The sequence below is a fragment of the Macaca mulatta genome, chromosome 8 (assembly GCF_049350105.2).
Source record: "Macaca mulatta isolate MMU2019108-1 chromosome 8, T2T-MMU8v2.0, whole genome shotgun sequence".
Taxonomy (NCBI): Eukaryota; Metazoa; Chordata; class Mammalia; order Primates; family Cercopithecidae; genus Macaca; species Macaca mulatta.
Genome location: NC_133413.1, coordinates 97,383,137 through 97,405,851, shown reverse-complemented (window position 1 = coordinate 97,405,851; position 22,715 = coordinate 97,383,137). Strand labels below are relative to the sequence as shown.

The window sequence follows — 22,715 nt, the reverse complement described above, 5'->3', positions numbered from 1 at the left end:
CTATCCCAGAGATGACTGGCAGTTAGACTTCACCCATATGCCTAAGTCAAGGGGATTTCAATACTTGTTGGTCTGTGTTGATACCTTCACAAATTGGATAGAAGCCTGCAAACAGAGAAGGCTCAGGAAGTGGTTAAAGTCCTAATTCATGAAATAATTCCTAGATTTGGGCTTCCCCAAAGCTTACAAAGTGACAATGGTCTGGCTTTTAAAGCCACGGTAAATCAGGGAATTTCCAGGGTGCTAGGGATACAATATAACCTTCGCTGTGCCTGGAGGCCACAATCCTCACGGAAGGTCGAAAAGACAAGAAACTCATTTCCCATGTCCTACTCTCTTGCCCAGGGCCTCACTGAGAATCCGAAATTCTCCTCACAAAATGGGGCTCAGTCCATATGAAATGCTGTGTGGACGACCTTTTCTCACAAATACTTCCTACTTGATCAGGAAAAGGCCAACTTGGTCAAGGATATAACTTCTTTGGCAAGATATCAACAAAACCTTAAAAACGTACCTGAAGAATGTCAGAGACAAGGGGACAGAGTTGTTTCAACAAGGAGATCTAGTGTTGGTCAAGTCCCTTCCCTCTACCTCCCCATCTATGGATTACTAGTGGGAAGGACCATATTGAGTAATCCTCCCTACTCCCACTGCAGTGAAGGTGGCAAGAGTGGAATCTTGGATTCACCATACCAGAGTTAAACTTTGGACACCTGTGAGGAACCTGCGAGACCGTCAGCTCAGGAGTCTCAAGATCAGCCAGACCAGCTTTGAATTATCGGAGGACTTGCATCTCCTATTTCAGAAGAAAATATCCCAGACTAAAAAGGCTCCTACAGCTGATCCTGAGGAAAAACCCCTTCCTACTTAAAAAAGACAAGTGAAAACCTATTTAATCTTTAACACCTCTCCTTGCTCCTTTAATGGAATCCTTTTACTGTTTCATCACATTATTAAGCAGTATACTAACCATACTCTTTGCAGTAGGAGTATATAATGTAGCTCCTGCCAGGATGAAAATCCTAATCACATCAACCTTTTTTACTGTCTTAACTTTCCAAGCCCCTTTATGCATCCAACACAACCTGTTATCAGGCCTGCCCCTGGGGCACCTACTATCTCATCAGTGTAATTATACCCTACAACTTCAAGCCCCAACTGATCATAGTAACTTCTGAGTCACCTAAACAGGTCCATTCAAACCGCTTGTCTGCTTCTCAGGGCCCCCCAAAATCATCACCTTCTCCCTGCTTAACAGTCTGGGTTTTGTAATGGCAAACATACTCCCTGTATGACCATTCAACCCTGGACCCCCTGCAGCAGTGCCCCCAACACTAATGAATGCCTTCTTATCCCCTCTTTCAGTTACTCTCTTGAATGGTTCCTAGTAGATACAAAATGGTTTTTTCTCCAATGGGAAAATAGAACACACGGAGCCACTCAGTTTGCTCCCAACACCCCTTTCCAAGCGCTCACCGGAGCTACCTTGGCAAGTACTCTAGGAGTATGGGAAAATGAAAACAACAAACTCACACACCTTTTTAACATACACAACCAGTTCTGTCTACCCAGCCAAGGCATATTCTTCTTATGTGGAACTCCAGCCTATATCTTCCTCCCCACCAACTGGACAGGCACCTGAACCTTAGTCTTCCTAAGTCCCAACATTGACATTGCTCCAGGAAATCAGACCTTATCAGTGCTGCTCAAAGCTCAAGTCTATCAGCAGAGGGCCATACAACTGATATCCTTTCTTATAGGGTTATGAATGCTACAGGAGCCAGAATAGCCAGTTTATCTACTTCATTATCCTACTACCCACACACTCTCAAAGGATTTCTCGGATAGTTTGTGGGAAATGACAGGGTCTGTCCTTACTCTGCAATCCCAGGTGGACTCTTTGGCAGCGGTGACTCTCCAAGACTGCTGGGGCCTGGACTTCCTCACTGCTGAGAGGGGAGTACTCTGCACCTTCTTAGGGGAAGAGTGTTGTTTTTACACCAACCAGTCAGGGATAGTATGAGAAGCCACCCGGTGTTTACAGGAAAAGGCTTCTGAAATCAGACAATGCCTTTCAAACTCTTATACCAACCTCTGGAGTTGGGCAATATGGCTTCTCCCTTTTCTAGGTCCTGTGACAGCCATCTTGCTATTACTCGCCTTTAGGCCCTATATTTTTAACCTCCTTGTCAAATTTGTTTCCTCCAGGATCAAGGTCATCAAGCTACAGATGGTCTTACAAGTGGATCCCCAAATGAGCTCAACTCACAACTTCCACTGAGGACACTTGGACCAACTCACTGGCCCTTGGGCCTAGAGAGTTCCCCTCTGGAGGACACTACAACTGCAGGGCCCCTTCTTAACCCCTATCCAGCAGGAAGTAGCTAGAACAGTCATTGCCCAGTTCCCAACAGCAGTTGGCGTCCTGTTTAGAGGGGAGATTGAGAGGTGAGGCCAGCTGGACTTCCTAGGTCAAGTGGGGACTTGGAGAACTTTCCTGTCTTACAAGAGGATTGTAAAATGCACCAATGAGCACTCTGTGAAATGCACCAATCAGCAGGATTCTAAAAGTAGCCAATCACGGGGAAGAATGAAAAAAGCGCACTCTAATAAGACAGAAATGGAACATGGGAGGGGACAATAAGGGACTAAAAGCTGGCCACCCCAGCCAGCAGTGGCAACCCACTCGGGTTCCCTTCCACCCTGTGGAAGCTTTGTCCTTTCACTCTTCACAATAAACCTTACTACCATGCCATCTTTAAGAGCTGTAACACTCACTGTGAAGGTCTGCAGCTCCATTCTTGAAGTCAGCGAGACTACAAACCTACCAGCAGGAACCAACTCCAGACACAGGATTATAGGCACCCTCTACCACACCTGGCTAATTCTTTTTTTTTTTTTTTTTAATATTTTCAGTAGAGATGATGTTTCACCATGTTAGCAAGGCTGGTCACAAACTCATGACCTCAAGTGATCCACCCACCTTGGCCTCCCAAAGTGCATATATTCTTGTATTATAGCTTTTACAAACTTTTTTCCTTTATCAGTTCCCAAAATCTTTCTTGACTGCCTTTACCCTCAGTCCTATCATCATACACAGACAGACAGACAGACACACACACACATACACACACTTTTTGGTGAGCCCATATATATTTTACTAGGTAGTAATTAGAGCCAGAGTAATATACAGACTCTTTCTTAAGATGTTTGCTATAAGATTCTTCCATCATTTTTTAAAATAAAAGCTGAAGTCAGCCTCACTCATAAAAATACTAATTAAATTCAGTACACTAAGTACACTAAGTTAACTCCATCTGTTAAGCTTAGCTTAATTATCACTAGTACCAAACGAGGGAAGTAACTATGGGTAAATTCTCACTCCAGGATAGAAGTTGGCAAATTCCAGGCTTTGTCTTGTGCTAACCAAGACTGCTGACTTTGTACCACACATTGCCAAACATATCCAAAGTTAAAATTGAGGAGTCCAAGGCAAGTTCCATCATAAACTCTTGACAGTCAATATTGGAATCCTGTCATCTCTTATAATATAAGAAAGAATATTTTAAGGTTAGAGAGAGGTAAGCAATATTTCCCTGGTTTCTACTAAAGTAATGTCTGTGCCAAACTCAAGGTCTTCTCTTTCCATTTCTAAAAATGCAATAGAAAAATATGCAGCTAAAAATCAACAGTTGGATTTACATGTATTCTTTAGGCTAAAGTAGCAATACATTTTCCAGAATATATAGAAGCTATAGAAACATGCAAGAAAGTCAATTTGTTCAGAGATTATTATTATACAGATTTATTTCCTAAGTACAAATTCAAATTAAAGAAGCAAATTAAAAAGTTGGGATACCTTAAGACAAGCTTTAATATATAGCAATATATTAATATGCATTTATAAAATAATCATCAAATATCATGTTCCATCTTCACTCATAGCCTAAATTCCTTCTATTTATAATTCAAGAAACATTTGTTGAACTCCTGTCAGGCAAAAACAATATTGTCTTCACTGTCTCAGCTCCCAGGTATGAATCATTTCCATTTTCTGCTGTAACCACTCTACTTTTTCCACCCACAGAACATTGCTGAATTAGTCACACACCTGGATAATTACAAATCTACATTATCTAATTTTAACGGATCTTTGATTTTGTTTAGCATTCCTAAATTAGCTGTTTGTGGAGTTCCTACACCTTCATCTCGATGACTCTCATCTAACTCCTTTTCCAACCCCATTTTCACATTCTGTAGACAACTTGTCTCGGTTCAAATGCTCTCTACCTACAATTATTACTAATTGTTGAGAAATAATGAGAAAATATCGTTCTAGCCATTCAGGTATACGGTCACTCAAGCAAGACTTACAGAAAATGTGGCCTGTGAATTTTCAGAATTTATTTTTCCTTTCATTGTAACCTTCTCAAGCAGATTTTAGTCCCATAGTGCTAAGTAATGAATGGGGCATCTAATTGGTAAAATAGAAACTCCAATTTAAGGACATAGGGAGGTACATTTCCTGCTACTAATAGTAACACAACCTGAAAAATGCCCCAAACTTTCAACTATATCCTTTTGAATTGAATGGAATGGAACATACCCCTTTTAAATCAAAGTTGGGCTTTTCTCCCTGTGTTGCATATGGTCATGCCAACTGGGACCCATTGGTCCCTTAGGGTCTTCATACAGTCCCATGGAAATCCATGAAAGTGTAAAGCTCTCCCTAAGATTTCAGCAGTTCCCCAGAAGATTCTGTTTGGATGTCACCTCTCCTTCTATGATTCTTCTTTAAATGCTCTCTTTATTCTATGGCTTGTTTACCCAGAAATGAATCCAATTTTTCCTAATATTTTCTCAACAAAACTGAACTAAATGAAAGCAACCATGCAGAGCACTTGAAATTAGAACTTACCAAATACTGAGGATATCCTAAAGAGATGTTGCATTGAGGCAGGAGAATAGGGTCTGGAGGCAGGGAATCCACGGCCTACTTGTGCTGACTTCTTAAAAGAGAAAACACCAAAGGCTGGGGGTAGGGAATCTGAATCCAATTTGTGCTGATTTCCCAAAGCTGGGTCAAAAGGAAAACACCTGGGTCTAGGGGCAGGGACCCTAAGACCAATTAACACCAACTTCCAAAAGCTAAACCAAAGGGAAAAACCGTATCTCCCCGAGTAGTAAGGATCAAAGGCTACTCTCCCTACAACCCTCCCTTCCACCACATCTCAGATAGAAAGGGAAGGTGCCCTGGAATGGCTGTGGGCCAAGCGGGGACTATCCCTTCATCTGCATAAGACTCCAATTCACCTCAGCCTTTAATTAGCCACAGACCAAGACCTTCATTGAGACAAGGTTAACTGATAGGGACTTCAAAAGGAGTACTTAAAACTTGGAAAACTTTGTAACTGGGCCTTTAAGCCACTTGCTTGGGCCCACTCCCATCCTGTGGAGTGTTTTCTCTGTTTAATTAAATCCCTGCTTCGTTCCTGTGTTTTGTTCCTTTGTTACCTTATTTGTGTGTTTTGTCCAGCAATTCTTTGTTAAAAACGCCAAGGACCTGGACAACTCACTCTCAAGGCCCTCCTTCCAGTAACAGTATCACATATGACAATCTACTTGAAACACATTAATAATTATTTCTTTTCTTAAATGTCCTCACCCCCATCCCCAGCATTGTAGTTTCTCCTTATTTAGTGCATACCTTCCTTCAATCATTTCCTGGCTCCTCTTGCTTCTTTCCTGCCCCCTTTGTCTCTGAATTTCTTCATTCCTGGTTGCTCCATAACTCTAAATTAGAACATTTCTACCAGGCAGAGCAATTCACCCCTTCTCAGCACCTATACCCAGATGCTTCAAACCAAAGCAATCAGGAAGGAAGCATAAAACAAAAGGACCTTCCTTTTAGCATAATCTGCCATTACTCAGTGGCAGTTATCATCATAAATGGATTTTTTTTAACTCAGACTTGAAACTTTCTTGTAACTTTCTACTTTACTGCAAGCAAATCTTATGCATGTAGCCAATTTGTACAAATTGTCATCACTTGGCTACAATAATTCCCCAAGCCATCCAGGCTTTCCTTTTATGTCATGGTAGAGGGGTTGATTTGGGGTACAAAGGACAAGACCAAAGCATGGCAGAGACAATGTTAGATTTCTATTAATATAAACTTTCTTCTTCCTTCCTTCATAAAACTTCCAAAAGTTCCAACTATTGCTCCTATGGCCTGGCATGTCCACTTCTCCCTTGCCTTGCCTTTTTTATTTCTCTTCTCTTTCTCTTCCTTTCTTCCTTTTTGTCTCCTCTCCCACTTCAAGCTATCACTCCCATCTTGACACCCATGGGGGAGATCATTTAAGGTTTTGAAAAAAATTTTCTCAACAAGTTTCTGGTTACAACTACCAACTCGGGCAATTAGAGTATCAGCTAAGATGGCTTCGACAGCATTTAGAAATCAATAATGTGAAGAATTATCAGATGTGGTTCTCTTTGCCTCAGATAATCTTTCTCTTCTTCTGAACAACTTATCCTTCAACTTAAACATTTCCTCCTCAAGAAAGCCTCCTCTGCTTCTCTGATCTTCCAGTACACAATCTGTCCTCAATGTAAGCACTCTCAATGCAACCGCCCCTGCCCTGAAGTCTTCCTCTGACACCCCCTGCACTGCACTTACCACCTCTTACTCAGACCCTGTCAGCACCACGAAGCTCTGAGCACAGAGGTCCTCTCTGACTTGCACTTAGCACACAGTTGGTGCTCAGTATATATTGTCTAACTGAATAAACAAATGACAAGTTATTTGACATAGTTAGTCTGAATCCTCACCCAAATCTCATCTTGAATTGTAGCTCCCATAATTCCCACATGTTATAGGAGAGACCTGGTGGGAGATAATTGAATCACGGGGGTAGTTTCCCCCATACTGTTCTTGTGATAGTGAATAAGTGTCAGGAGATCTGATGGTTTTATAAGGCATTTCCCCTTTTACTTTGCTCTCATTCTCTCTTGCCTCCTGCCATGTAAGACATCCCTTGATCTGCCATGATCATGAGGCCTCCTCAGCCATGTGGAACTGTGAGTCAATGGAAACTCTTTGCTTTAAAAATTACCTAGTCTCAGTTGTGTCTTTATTAGCAATCTGAGAACAGACTAATACAGTATTACTGTGAGGTTTATTTTCAGATAGTGTAAGTTTTATTTTTATTTTTATAATAAATTGGTACAACAGAATAACTATAGGACTGACTTAAAAAAAAAAAAACAAGAGTACCTCATTCAACAGATTTTGGAATTCAGAGAAAATATGGGTTTCATAGTCGTAACAAGAATAACTTCACTTATTCTAATGTTAAATACATATTTTCAAATAGCCTATGGTTCAAACATTTATTATTTAACCTGAGACCAGATCTACACTAGCATGAAATAAGTACACTTAGATGTAGCTGTATCATATGGGTAATTTCAGCTATGCTAGAGAAAGAAATTAAGTCCAAAAACTCAAAAACTCAAAAGGAACTCACAAGTTCAAAATGCAATTTTGCAGAAACCTTTTTTTTAAGTCTATCAGAATCCATTTGCTCTAGGTTTTCAGTTTCTTCATCTCCAAATATTCATCTTTATTTTTGAACATTTTCTGCTCTCATACATTTAGAGAGAATTTATAATCCATCTAGACTATGCATACACTATACCAATGATTGTCTTAAAATGTGTTTGGGAAAAAAAAAAAGAGCATTACAGAGAAGCCCTTCATCATTTTAACCCAGATTAAAGCTACATGTTTACTGCTTTTAGATTTAGAAGTAAAATTCTCAGTAAAATTCTTTAATTCAAGCAGCTGGGGTATCGTAGCCTCTTTAGAATCTAAAATTCAAACATGTATCAATTCTTTGCATAAAACGTACTTTGACAGCTTTTGGTGTGACTGGCAATTTGGCTGACCAAGCATACCGACCATGAGAAACATTCTGAGTCCATGAGAAACATTCCCAACAGACCTCCTTGGGTCAGGCTGCCTTTGGCACATTAGAGAGTAGCCAGTGGAGTCCTGGGGCTAGTGCCAACCAAAATTATTTTGCTCTCCCCTGTTCAAATTATTAAGTTGTGTCTTGGTGGTATAGTGGTGACCATAGCTGCCTTCCAAATTACTGTAAGTTATATAACACAAACTAAGAGAAAATGATTTTATAAAATACTACCATTACCTGGATAAGTTATAAGCCTGGCAACTCCTAAACTTAGCAAGCTACCTCTTTCTCTCTTTTTCTTATCTGATTTAGTACCTAATTAAAATGGAACTTTTTAAGATAATAGATACTGGTTGGACTTCACTAAAAGATCCTAAGTTAAAATATACCAAAAAAATTCCAAACAGACATGCTGTTCACATTAAGTGCAACATGCGACTGGTTGCTAAATTTAATAAATCAAGTATATTATGACCAAAGACCATACACAGCTTTGTAGTTTATCTAATTGAAATAAATCCCTAGATGAATGAATTCATGCTTTAAAATGCGGGCTAAATTCTCCCAGTAGAAACTTTTCCCAATAGAAAAGTTACAGTTTAGGGATTTTTTTTTTTCACTTTCTCAAAGAAGAAGAAACACATGAAATAGTAAGCTTGCTGTTCAAATTGTGGTCCATGAACTAGCAGCATTAGCATCAACTGGCAGCTTGTTAGAAACACAGAATCTCAGGCCACACTCAAGACCCTCTGAATTGGAATCTGCATTTTAATAACCTCCCCAAGAGATCTGTGCACATATTAAAGTTTGAAAAACACTAATCTGAAGTTTATTGAAAGTCACTTTGACAGCAAAGTCAGCTTTCTGTCATTCACTGCCTAGTAATTCTACCTCTGTAAATAGTTCATAATTACCTTTTAATAATAAATTCCCATTGTTAAATTAAACAAGCAGGAGGCCACTAGCCTGAGGCTGTCTCAGTACTTTGAGTTCCTAATCAACAAACCATAACTTAACTTAGTATGTAAACAAACAGAAACCCAACTCAGGAGTATATGTTTTGTAACAAATAGCCAGATTTTAGCCAATCACAAACAGCTAAGCTTCAGCCAATCACAGGTAGTCAACTGATTGAATCCTGCTCAAACAAGGCAGATGTTTTATCACACCATTTGCAAATAAGGCAGATACCTTACTGGTCAGTCACATAATTTCTATACTTTGCTCCCTTGTTTGGCCTATAAGAACTCACTGCTCACATGGCTGGTTGGAGTTCTCCAAACCTCTTCTAGTTTTGAGTACTGCCTGATTCATGAATCATTCTTTGCTCAGATAAACTGTTACATATTTAATTTGTCTAAAGATTTCCTTTTAACACCATAAGGAGTGTGTATGCCACTATCATCCACAATATATATTTCTGGATCCCAATGTGAATGAATCCTATGTGTATTTCTTTGTTTACATTGTTTTGTCTTCTACAGTTAGGGTAAACTGCTGAGGGCCTGAGAGGATTGTTTATTTTTCAGTCTTGTTGATTCATGACATTTCATTTTATAGGGGCATAATTAAAGTTCCAATTGCCTTTCTCTTTTTAAAAAAAAAAAAAAAACATGATATTTTCAGAAACAGAAAATCACATACCACATTTCCTGCAAGTGGAAGCTAAATAATGTCTTCGTATGAACATAGAGTGAAATAATAGTCACTGGAGACTCAGAACGTTGGGGCTAGGAAAAAGAAACTACTTAATAGGTACAATGTACACTAATTGGGTTATGACTACACAAAATTGCACTTTTACTCCCTAAATCTTTTTTTTTTTTTTTTAAAGAAAGAAAACATGTCTAATAGTTCGTTTTCACACTGCTGATAAAGATATACCCAAGACTGGGTAATTTATAAATAAGAAGAGATTTGATGGACTCACAGTTCCATGTGCCTGGGGAGGCCTCACAATCATGGCAGAAGGCAAAAGTCTTGTCTTATGTGGCAGCACACAAGAGAGAATTAGAGCCAAGCAAAAGGGGAAACCCCTTATAAAACCATCAGATCTCATGAGACTTATTCATTACCATGAGAACAGTATGGGGGAAATGGCTCCCATGATTCAATAATCTCCCACCAGGTCCTCCCCACAACACATGGGAATTGTGGGAGCTACAATTCAAGATGAGATTTGGGTGGGGACAGAACCAAATCATATCAGCACGCTTATACTTACCTTTTGTAGCAGCATATGTAAACCTGTGTAATATGAACCAGTGAGGAAAGAAACATGTTCTAATAACATATTCTAAAGGTTTACTTACACAGGTGTTTTTCTGTCAGACACTTCCATTCACTAAAAGAAGAGTGTATGATGCCTCTTTAAGAAAGCATGTTTACAAATAATTTTTTTTTAAGTCATGACAGAGTCCATGCTGAATATGCTACAACCATCATATATCCTGAGAGGTGAGTAATTAGGATTGCATGTTTTAAAGAGACAGGATCCTCTGCAACTTCTCATATTTAAAAGGCATTTTATTCTGATTCCCCTTTATGTGGATATAGTTTAAATAAGTATTTTAATAGCTAAATAGATTAGTGGTATTGAAAATTTACTTAAATGCTAAGATGTACAAAGAAAATAATTTATTTTCTATAAAAAAGCTAAACCTTTCTCATAAGCTGACAAACCCTCTTCCTCTAATACCATTTTATGGTATCTCAGTCTCATTAATTTGAAGAAGTATAATTAGAAGAACTTTGTCTCTGTCAGGTAAATAAGGCTGTTTTAACAATTTTCTGTCAATTTCATATTTTTTTCTGGACTTGATTTGGGTGTGTGTTGGGGGTGGGTTGGATTGCTTACACGATTCTGGTTGGGGAGAGGAAGCTATCAGCTGATCATCATCATGTTCCTGTTGCAGAGTGGCCGGCAGGTTGGCTCTGGATTGGTATCCACTTAGGAATGACTGGCTTTTTCTGCTTCTGCATCCACTCTTAACTATCTTCCCCTCGTGTCATCAGATTCCTGACTCAGCAGCTTGGTTTTCCCCTTCCCAGAGTCTTACCACCCATCAGTCCTACTGGCAAGTCATTCTACTCTTACCAGTGTTCATGGGAAATTCTGGACCCCCTCCCTGCATGCTAGACACAGACCAAGGGGATCTAATGGCACTAACTTGAGGTAGATCACAAGACATCTGTCTCCACCAGTTCTGTACTATTCTCTCTTCCTGTTGAATGTTCTGTTGAGCCCAATTTAGGTCTTCCTGTACAGCAGTAATTTTCAAGAATCAACTACAAGTTATTTTTTAATTACTAAGGTCCTAGCCTGAAGCCAGGGACTCCAATTTACATAATGTCAGTGGACATATCTGGCATTAGTATTTTTCAAAACTCTTAAGGTGATATTAATGTGTAGTTCAAGTTGATTATCATTGTCCTAGAAGATACAGCTTCCTCAATAACTATCTAGATAGTCTTTCTTGTTTTCTTTTCTTTTTTGAAACAGAGTCTCACTCTGTCACCAGGTTGAAGTACGGTGGCACGATCTTGGCTCACTGCAACCTCCACCTCCCAGGTTCAAGAGATCTTCCTGCATCAACTTCCTGAGTAGCTGGGACTACAGGTGCGTGCCACCACGCCCAGCTAATTTTTATATTTTTTTAATAGAGACGGGGTTTCACCATGTTGACCAGGCTGGTCTTGGTCTCTTGACCTCGTGATCTGCCTGCCTCGGCCTCCCAAAGTGCTGGGATTACAGGCATGAGCCACCACCTCTGGCCCAACTATCTAGATATTCTACACTCCTGACTGTGAGATTCATACCAAGGATGGGAGTGGATAAAGATAAGCAGTTGTTTAGTTTATCTCACTTTATCTCTATAGCTCTCCTCTTTCTCGTATGCCTCTGTTGCAGTAGGTAGCTAGTAAGGCATGAACAGGGCAGGAGACCCTCCCCAACCCAAGAATGTCAGGTAACCAAAAGGTAATAGGCAGTTGTTAACTATCTCTCTAAAACTGTAATTGGGGCTGGGCATGGTGGCTCACACCTGTAATCCCAGCACTTTGGGAGGCCGAGGCAGGTGGACCACTTAAGGTCAGGAGTTCAAGACCAGTCTTGCCAACATGGTGAAACCCTGTTTCTACTAAAAATACAAAAACAATCATCTGGGCATGGTGGTGCATGCCTGTAGTCCCAGCTACTTGAGAGGCTGGGGCATGAGAATCGCTAGAACCCAGGAGGTGGAGGGTGCAGTGAGCCAAGATCGTGCCACTGCACTCCAGCCTGGGTGACAGAGTGAGACCTTGTCTCTAAATAAATAAATAAATAAAGTTAGCTGGGCATGGTGGTGGGTGCCTGTAATCCCAGCTACTCAGGAGGATGAGGCAGGAGAATGGCTTGAACCCAGGAGGCGGAGGTTGCAGTGAGCCAAGTTTGCACCACTGCACTCCAGCTTGGGTGACAGAGTGAGATTCCATTTAAAAAATAATAATAATAATAATGGTCGCAGCCAGCACCAGAGAAAGGCAGGCTCCCAAAAGACAGAAAACACGTGAAACTAGTAATCAGCAGTTTTCTAATAAGATTCCAGTAATTGAGTGAAGTGGACTTACACGTACACATTATGAGGTAAAATGGCAGAGTTTAACAGGTATATGACTTTCTAGGGACATTCAACTGGTAAGGGAAGCCTCAAGTGAGCATGCATACAACTCTAGTAAACACACTGTGCATGCTCACCTCCCAAGTGTCAGCAGGCCACTGTGGATGCAGACAGCCCACCCCAAGGGAAGAACCAGGGGAGAAGGAATGCAGGACCCCAGAAGTATGCCAGCGTATAAAACTCCAAGTCAAAGGTCAAACAGCACACTTGATCTCTCCTGTTGCCCACTTGCCCTCTTCTAGGTGTACTTTATGTCTTTTCATTCCTGCTCTGAAACTTTTTAATAAACTTTCACTCCCGCTCTAAAACTTGCCTCAGTTTCTCCTTCTGCCTTATGCCCCTTAGTTAAATTCTCTCTCCTGAGGAGACAAGCATTGAGGTTGCTGCAGACCCAGACAGATTTGCCACCAGTAACACCTCCATTTTATATCTTCCTCTTACTTAAAGTAATATTTTTCCTGCTCTATTCTCTATGGCACATGGGATACAAGGAAGGAAACAGTCATAAGGGAATATATATCAAAAGTTAATACAAAAATATTATCTTCATTACATATATTTATCTCCCTACAGTATCTGTAACATCAACTAGAAAATGGAACCTTAGATTAATAGAGCTAAAAGGAGAACTGACTGTCATCTACCTGAGCATTTTATTTTAGATATAAGGTAACTAACGTCCAGATAGACTGACTTCTCCAAAGTCATATAGTTACTGAGTGGCAAAATAGACACTATATGTCAAGGCAATGCACATTCACTCCAATGCACTCTTAATTATTAGCTGGATTCTACTCATCTGAATTTCCAAAGAGTTCTTATACATCTTGTCTGGAAAGTTAATTGTATATGAATATATCATTATGAAACCACCATTGCAAAAATTGTAACAGTGAGAAATTTATGGCAATGAAGGAGGTTTGATCTGGCCAACCCTCATCTTGCCTTTGGCCTTCAAGTTGCCCTTAATTGTCCCTGGGCATGGGACAAGCTACCTTTGGAAGATATTTAGCTTATAGTTTAAATGATAATAGCCCTCCCCCAAAACTCAACTGCATTTGTAAAGCTAATGGAAGACCACAAGCCTAGGAGGATAGAGGAGCCTGAATTCAGCTAAGGTGTAGACATAAACAATTGCCAGCCATTATGCTGGAGGTCACAAGACATGTAACTTCTCCAATTATACCTGAAGGTTAACATCACTATTGTAGAATCTCAAGTTGGCTTTTTGATACGTCTTTTCAGGTTTTTTGCATGTCTAATGACACTATGGCTCTACCAGGACCCACCAACTGCTCCTATGGCCCCACCCAGAAGCCATTCAGCACGCAGGAGGACCATTTCCCACATTCCTATGGTTGCATCCACAATTAATAAGTAGCAAGCACTCATTTCCTAACTACCCATAACCCTTCCCCCAAACTACCTTTGAGAAACCCTAGCCCCCAAATTCTCTGAGAAACTGATTTGAGTAATAATAAAATTCTGGTTCCCTGTTCAGGTGGCTCTGCATGAATTAAACTCTCTACTGCAATTTCCCTGCCTTGATAAATCAGCTCTATCTGGGCAACAGGCAAGAAGAACCCATTGGACGGCTATAATTATAATCTTTTTTCTATACTAGACATGTGCCATTTTGAGTTAAGCATCTTTCTTCTTTACTATTCCATTTGATACATTTGCTCAAGCATTCAATTCATATGAATCAACTATTCTGCTCCTTTTTCTGAGAGTGCACTTTAGATAAAATAATATTGATTTTGTGAAGTATATAGTTTAAGGAAAGTGTAGATTAGGTAGATACCATCCAAGTTTTTTTTTTTCATTTTTATTCATTTGAACTCTTTACAAGAAGAAACTTCTTCACTTAATATTATATATCTGACTTTTAGTTTAACATTTTCTTCAAAATTAACCAACTTTCATTATGATTAATTGAGTAATCTGAATACAGTCATATGTTGATTAATGATAGAGATACTTTCTGAGAAATGCATCATTTGGAAATTCTGTCATTGGGTAAACACCATAGAGTGTGCTTAACGAAACATAAATGGTATATCCTGTTACATACCAAAGCTAATATGGTATAGCCTATGACTTCTAGGCTACAAACCTGTACAGCATGTTACTGTACCAAATATTATAAGCAATTGTAATACAATGGTAAGTATTTATGTATCTAAGCATATCTAAACACAAAAAAGGTAGAGTTAAATTAAAATACAGGATTAAAGATGTAAAATGGTATACCTGTAGAGGGCACTTCCCTTGAATGGAGCCTGCAGGACTGGAAGTTGCTCTGGGTGAGTCAGTGAGTGAGTAGGACATTATTGTACACACATATAGACTTTATACACACTGTATACTTAGGCTACACTAGATTTACTTGTAAAATATTTTTCTTTCTTCAATAATAAATTACACTTTGATTATGGTAACATTTTGACTTTATAAGATTTTTCATTGTTTTCAATGTCTTTACTCTTGCAATAACACTAAGCTTAAAACACAAACACATTGTACAGCTGTACAAAAATATGCTCTGTTTCTATATTTATCTTATAGCATTTTTCTATTTTTACAATTTTTTATTTTTATTTTTACTTTTTAATTTTTTTTTTGGTTACAAATACACAATTACAAACATTAGCCTAGGCCTATATAGGGTCAGGATCATCGATATTACTGTCTTCCACACCCATGTCTTGTCCCCCTGGAAGGTCTTCAGGGACAATAACACACACGGAGCTGTCACTTCCTATGATGAAAATGCCTTCTTCTGGAATCCCTCCTGAAGGGACTGCCTGAGGTTGTTTTACAATTAACCTTTTTTTATATATAAATAGAATAAATACACTCTAAAATCACAATAAAAGTTATAGTAAATACATAATCAATAACATAGTCATTTATCATCATCATCAAGTATTATGTACTATACATAATTGTATGTGCTGTGTTTTTATATAACTGGCAGCACAATAGATTTGTTTACATCAACATCATCATAAAAACATAAGTAATATGTTAAAGTATGACATTACAGGCAGCTATGAAGTCCCTGAGTGATAGGTAATTTTTCAGTCCCATTTTAATTTTATGGGACCACCATGGTATATGTGATCCATTGTTGACTGAAATGCATGTAGTGCATGACTGCATATTGGAAGAAGTATTATAGCTAATAATTCAAATACATCATTGGTTTCCCCTTAGCTTCTGCCACATTATTTCTGGTTTACACCTTCTAGAAAAATGTACCCCTCATTGATAAACATTTTGCCTAATATCTACCAATCTAATACAAATACTATAATTGTTAAACTTAATCAGAATTTTTTAAAATTGTTTTGATATTTTAGTGCTGACTAACCCCTTCTGGAACTAAAATGGTCAAAATCTGGTAACATTTTTATAAAAGTCAAACAAAATTATAACAAGTAAGCAGCCTTCTTTGTAAATACTTCAATTTCCACCCCCGTAAAAATGTCACATTTTGCGTAATATTGACATTTTAATATTATTCTTCTTCCAGTCTGGGGCATGGAATATCTTCTTACTTTTTTGTGTCCTCTTTAATTTTTTTCATCAGCATTAAAATTTATAGTTTTCCTTGTAGAGACCTTTAAGTTCTTTGGTTAAATTTTTTTCCTAGGTATTTTACAATTTTTGTGTCTATTGTAAATGGGATTGCTTTCTTGATTTCTTTTTCAGATTGTTTGCGGTTGGCATATATAAATGCTACTGATTTTTTATGTTGCTCTTGTATCCTGCAATTTTACTGAATTTTTTTATCATTTCTAACAGTTTCTGGTGGAATCTTTAAGGTTTTCTAAATATAAGCTCATGTCATTTATGAACAAGGATAATGTCACTTCTTTCTTTGTGACTACAGTAAACAATAGTCTATTGTATATTTCAAAATAGCTAGTAGAGAATAATTCAAACATTCCCAGCATAGATCAATGTTTAAGATAATAAATATTTCAACTACCATGATTTGATTATTATACATAATATAAATTTATCAAAATATCACATGTCCAAAAATGCATACATCTATTATGTATCAATAAAAAGTCACATTTGAATAAATATATTTTTAACAAAGGTTTCCATAATGCTTTGGATGCTTATTATTTGTTTCTTCAATTACAAATGTTTCCTTAAACTTTTGATATAGGAGCTAAAAATAAATTATTTAGGCAGATAGTGAGGGTGAAGGAGTCCTCGGCAAGGCTTGCCTTTTAACAAAAAGCGGCCCCCAAATAATTTCTTTTCTAACAAAGAGCAGCCTGAAAAATCCAGCTGCAAACATAGATAAGCAAGCTAAAAGCTTGCAAGGTGAATGCCAACAGCTGTGCCAATGGAAAAGGGCTACCTGGAAACCAGGTATGTTCAACACGGAGGCTCCATCTTCCCTTTTCTTTGTCACCACATGTACACTAAGTAGAAAAGCAGGCAACATGGTGAGGTAGAGAACCCTTCTGCATAATAAAAGATTAGGGTGAGGTAGCCAGATTCTTCGCGGGCTATGCAAACAACACACCTAATCCTAACCAGTTCTTTACGCTATGCAAATGGCATACCTGGTCTGACCAATTTTTTGTGGCCTATGTAAATCAAACACCACCTCCTCAAGCTCATCTATAAAACCCCCTGCACATTACTGGGGACCAGAAGACCCACTTGAGACCCCTTCTCTCTGCAGGAGAGAACTTTTCCCTTTCTTTTGTCTGTTAAACCTCTGCTCTTAACCTCACTCTCTTGTGTCCACGTCCTAGTTTTGCGTGGCCGTGGAACAACAAACCTTGGTTATTACCCCAGACAATGAGACCACTTCATTTCTTTTTCACTCCTGACATAAACTGACCTAAACACACATTGATGAAAAATCTATGTCTTTTCTTATTGCTTAAAGGGTAGATATTAAATTTATTGAAGTAAACAATGTAGCAATTTTTTAAATCACTGTGACTTTATGTATTAATGTATCTTACACCTAGGAAAGCATTCATTATTTACAGTGGCTATCTTCTTTGTGCAGGATGCTCCCCCTCCCCCATTTCTTTTGCTAACAGGTTCTATGCCACTGGGCAGCCAATCTCAATCCTTTTTCAGGATTATTCTGGCTGAAAAAAATTCCTTTTTATCTCCAGTGTTAGAGGTGTTACAAGTTCAAAACTCCTGGTAACGATGTTCCCCGCCACACGGAGAAAGGTCACAATCACCAAGAGAGAATTGGGATAATCTACAAATATGAGCAGGGATGAGAAGTAGAGGTTTGACAAGCACTCCAGATCTTGTAACCCTTTTCTCTAAGGCTGGCTTTTCCCATCCTCCAGTAGGTTAGGTGAATCAATAGGCAACTTTTTAAAATGTTCCTCAAGGGAACTTATGTTCCTTTGAGTCCAATTTCTATTACAATTCAAAGTCTGGACTAATTCATGATCTAATCTAAAAACTGAAAGATGAATTCATGAAGATAAATTGTGCTTAAATAATTATTAGCAGGATTATTGCTTAAGGCTATCTCCCTTGAGAAGATCTGACTCATAAACTCTAGAGGAGCAAGGACCATATTCATCTTACTCTACACTACCACAGTGCCTGCTATATAATAGCTACTTGGTAAATAATTGGATTAATTAATAAAAGAAAGAGTTGAATGTCAATATAGAAAAGGGTGGTTATACTGTCCAATTTAACACAAAATCGGAAGATTTATTGACGCCAGAATGTTTCTCTTCTATGTATTTAAATCACAAACATCATGACTTTCTATCTTAAGCCAGGGTTCTCAGATTTTAAAAATATTTCTCATCATAGTACTGAGAATAAAGTTTGGAGAGTACAAATTTGAGTAAATGTTCAAAGGCAAACAGATTGAGCTGTAGTTTACATATTCTGGGTAAAAATCACTGCAATATTTATTTAGGAATTTTTCAAGTGTAGAAAGTTACAATTACATTTAAAAAATGTAAACTATTTACCAAATTCACTTTAACAGCACTGTTCTCAGGAAGCCATCTAGCTTTATAATACTTCCAAGACTGTCATTAAAAAGTAAATGAAAATATCAAAACAGTAAAGTTATAATTTTTGTGAAAAAGAAAGTTCTAAAATAAGCATAGAATAGGTTGAAAGCAAAAGGACTCCCTAGCATTTTTTTTAAATTAGTACATTTATAATTATGTATTCTAAACATAAGATATAGATGTAAATCTGAGATTATGCTCCATCTTTCTGTAATGAGTAAAGATGGCTCAAAATGGCAATCACATTTTGTTGTTGTTATTGTTTAAAAAAGATGACCATTATGTTTATTGGGAACAGGTAAGTCAATTATTGTACAGTATCATCAAAAAGAATTATTGGCCCTGCACGGTGGCTCATGCCTGTAATCCCAGCACTTTGAGAGGCCAAGGTGGGCGGATCACAAGGTCAAGAGATCCAGATGGTCCTGGCCAGCATGGTAAAATCTCGTCTCTACTGAAAATACAAATTAGTTGGGCGTGGTGGTGGGAGCTGGTGGTGGGAGCCTGTAGTCCTGGGAGGCTGAGGCTGGAGAATTACTTGAACCTGGGAGGCAGAGGTTGCAGTGAGCTGAGATCCGGCCACTGCACTCCTGCCTGGGCAACAGTGCAAGACTCCCTCTCAAAAAAAAAAAAAAAATAGAATTCTTAGGATGATAATCACAACATTGTTCATTTCATCTAGCCATTGGAATATGGTAAATCATTTCATTTCACAGCCCCCTTTAAACATACTGGTACTTTATATAAGGTGAAGTTTCCATCTTTTTGTTGCTGTTGTTTAATCTATTTGAAAAATGGTCGATTTCTTGACAGATGGTATAATGTACATAAAACATCACTGCCATCAATAGTGCATGATAATAATGAAAACAAGTACAATTTAAAAGTGTTTTCAATGCATAACTCTGAAGTAGGGGATCAATATTGTCTGTCCTCCTTTTCTGAGTGAAAACTGAGTGTGAGTTAACAGACTTCTTTCTTAAAAGTCATGTTTCTGCTATTGAGTGAAACAAACACACAAAACCAAGTCTTTTGGGTCAAAACTGAGTGTTCTTTTTAAAACAACACAGCTTCCTCTCTATTTGATTTCCTACATATGTGAATATGCCAAAAATTTACCTTCTTATCAATCCATGAATAAAATAGCAGTACTTCCTCTTCTTATCCTATTCTTCAAGTTTTGTTCAAATAGAATTGTTTCTCAATGTCTCAGCCAGGTCTTCTGCTTATTTTCATTTGTGTGCCTTGCTCCATATGGACTTAACGTTTCTATGTAGCATTTCTCCTAATCTCCTTGAACATGGCTGTCTTCCTTCAATATTTACTAAATGACCTGGCATCACCAGCTACCCACAGCCAGGCAGGTACCTTATTTGCTATTGTAGCTATCACATAATATTTGTGTTAAATGAATTATAGTGTTAAATATGACAATGATAATAGGTAAATATTGTTGATGAATAATTGTAATAGTGTAAATGTTAACAGTGTAGGTATTTAGTGTCTGCTAACTTGCAAGTTTCCTCATCAGTTTTATTCCTTTAAAAGATTCTTGGATTTACCTAAGCTCAGTTTCCATCATCAGGGTATCTATAGATATATCACATTGAATGAGGGACCCATGTATACTAAGCTAAGAAGAAAATTCACAATTTTCTTAATATATTTTAGGAGATTCTATTTAATTCAATTTAAGTTGTGGTTTTGTTTCATTTTGTTTTGTTTTTTGGGTTTTTGTTTGTTTGTTTGTTTGTTTAATAGAGTCATGCTCTGTCTCCAGGCTGGAGTGCGGTGGTACGATCTTGGCTCACTGCAACCTCCTCTTCCCAGGTTCAAGCGATTCCCCTGCTTCAGCCTCCCAAGTAACTGGGATTACAGGTATGCGCCACTATGCCTGGCTAATTTTTTGTATTTTAGTAGAGGCAGGGTTTGACCATGTTGGCCAGGATGGTCTCGAACTCCCAACCTCAGGTGATCTGCCTGCCTTGGCCTACCAAAGTGCTGGGATTACAAGTGTGAGCCACCATGCCCAGCCCCTAATTTTCTTCTGAGCCTCCACTTTCTCTCTTCTAATCTTATCCCATGTGCTTCATATAGTGTCAACAATATTCCCCACTCTTCAGGTGGACATGCAATTCAAGATTGGCAAATTCAGCACAGTGACAATCCAGGGATATGATATAATTTAATTAGAGGTTTCAATGAGTCTCCTGCTGGGCCTGTTTCAGAACACCTCTGTTCTCACCTGAATAATAAAATAAATCAATGTGGTCTTCCCAGACCTATTACATGATATGTGAAGATGAAACCAACCCAGCAAAGAGGAGGCAGAGATACAGAGAAAACTGAGTCCCAATGTCATCATTTAATGGTGAAGTTAGCTCTACAGCAAAACATTTCTAAAGTGTGATTCTTAAAATTCCCCTTGATTCTTAAGCTAATTTTATTGGCTTTTCAGACACTTAAACAAATCTTAATTAGTATACTGTATCTTCCTAGTTCTTGTGTATTTGGCAGTCCACTCTTTATTTTCACATTTAAACCACAGTTTTACTGTTAAAACACATTTGGGGTCTGTCTCTTTTCTTAAAAATATAAAGATGGTATTTCATTACCAAGTATGTTGACAGCCACTGGGTGCCTCCCTGTAGTCCTCTCAAAGTTTAATGTTTTAACTAAAGAAGCAGACCACTGCTGGTAGATTAATGAATAAATATGGGGGCAAGATGAACATATCAGCTATCTATAAAGGCTCTTGGTCCCTTATTCTATAGACAGAGCTATATTTACAGGTCTCTTTCTAATCAACGAGATTAGAATAGAAATTGAGTATACTTGGAATCAAAAAGTACAAAATATTTTTATTAGATATTTCTAGAGTGATGTTAATTTGATAAATCACAGTATAAGCATTGTATGATCATTCCAGGCAGGCTTACTATCTAGGGATGTAGTTTGATCTACATGACAGATACAGTGTTGGAAAAAGTTATATTTGAATTTCTGTTTTTATAAGATTTTATTAATTTAACAGAATTGTTCTTGAAAAGGCAGAGCAACTCCATCTCCCAGAGATTCTTCCCAGTCAACTAATATGATATGTTTCACATAATACTGCCCTATGGCTATAAAGAAAAGAAAGGTATGGGATAATGAAATAGATCTATGTCTCTCATGCTGATATCTTCCAACCCCTGGAAACATATTTGTTACAACAATTTTGTTTGAATTTTTACATTTGTATTGTTGATATAAATAAATGAAAACATATTCTTGATCAACTCCCTTACACAGCCAGTAAGCAGTTTGCCCATGGGGCAACACACACCTACTACTCACAATTATGGGTCAGTCCCTCTGTTAAATATCAGAAATAAAAATACTGACTAGTAAACACACAAGCAAAATACAGTCTTACAGATACGGCAATACAAGTTATTAGAGAGTACGGCAGTGGGGTAGCCAAGGATGTCAAGAGGTCAACTCTACTTGAATAGTATGGGGTAGGAGGTTTCCATATCCACTGTAAGATACTTAAGGAACAACAAAGAGAAGTGAGAATGCCTTTCTAGGTGCTGCACTGATATAAGAACCTTACAGTTCCACTGGGCCCAGGGACAATTTGAGAGGAGCTGCATCACAATGTGATCTGGCAATCCATCTTCATCCTTTACTGAGAGGGCAGTTACACCTTCTGCAACACCCTTAAGTAATCTCATTGTTTGACTTTAAAAACACATAAAGCACATCTAAATACAGGTCCACCTAGAAGCAGGAGCCAAGTAAAAAAGGCTTCACAAATGCCTTTTAGTGCCCCACGACTTTGTCATTTATACCTTGATACACGACACACCTCCGAATATCCTCCACCCACAAACACTCTAATCCTTTCCATTGGGAAGTTTCTCATGAAATTTTGTAGAATATTTTAATCCCTTTCATAAAAACTGCTATTCATTAGTAAAAGGTAACAATTCTTTGACAAAAAGTTTAAATAAATATGATCCTTAGCAGTGGACACATATTTTTGCTGAACAAAA

At 38.1% G+C, this 22,715-nt stretch overlaps 1 protein-coding gene across 2 annotated transcripts in view; it reads right to left on the bottom strand.

Annotated features, from left to right (window-relative positions):
• CNBD1 (cyclic nucleotide binding domain containing 1) overlaps positions 1 to 22,715 on the bottom strand; it is a 560,546-nt gene that overhangs the window by 496,382 nt on the left and 41,449 nt on the right. The gene's annotated exons all lie outside the window — the stretch shown is intronic.